Source organism: Giraffa tippelskirchi, chromosome 7, assembly GCF_054371585.1.
Source record: "Giraffa tippelskirchi isolate mGirTip1 chromosome 7, T2T-mGirTip1v1.2.pri, whole genome shotgun sequence".
Classification (NCBI taxonomy): domain Eukaryota; kingdom Metazoa; phylum Chordata; class Mammalia; order Artiodactyla; family Giraffidae; genus Giraffa; species Giraffa tippelskirchi.
The window spans coordinates 3062625-3063155 of NC_137281.1; positions in this window are offsets into that span (position 1 = coordinate 3062625).

Genomic DNA, 531 nt, shown 5'->3' on the forward strand with positions numbered 1-531 from the left:
GGGGATGCCAAAGCCCGGGGACAGGCCAGCGCCGACCCCTCCCCTCGCGGCCCCGGGGCTGACCTTCCCTCAGGAGCCCGCCCCGCCCCCGCCCTGCCCCACCCTGCTGCTCCCTCTGGAAAGGCCTGCCCAGCGGACAGCAACACTGGGCAGTGCGCTAGCCCACAGGCAGCTCCAGGGACGGCTCCCTGCAGCCAGCCTGCCACAGCGCACAGCACAGCCGGTCTCCGCTGGAGCCACGGACCCCCGGCACTTCGTCTGGCTTGGTTGACTGCCCCCAATCCCCAACTCCCCCTGCTTCACCAAGGGGAAAGGGGCTCTGGGCATGCGGGTGACGGGGCTGAGAAGGGGCCGGCAGGGACCAAGGAGCGCTCAGTGGCGCCTCCTCCAGCAACCCTTCCCACCAGCGGAGCAAGGAGGCCAAGGACTCTAATTCCACGCTCTGAGGGTCCCACCCAGGAGGCCCCGGTGTGGGACCAGCTCAGGCTCCCCAACCCCATGTCCCCGAACTTGAGGTCTGAGCAGCACGAG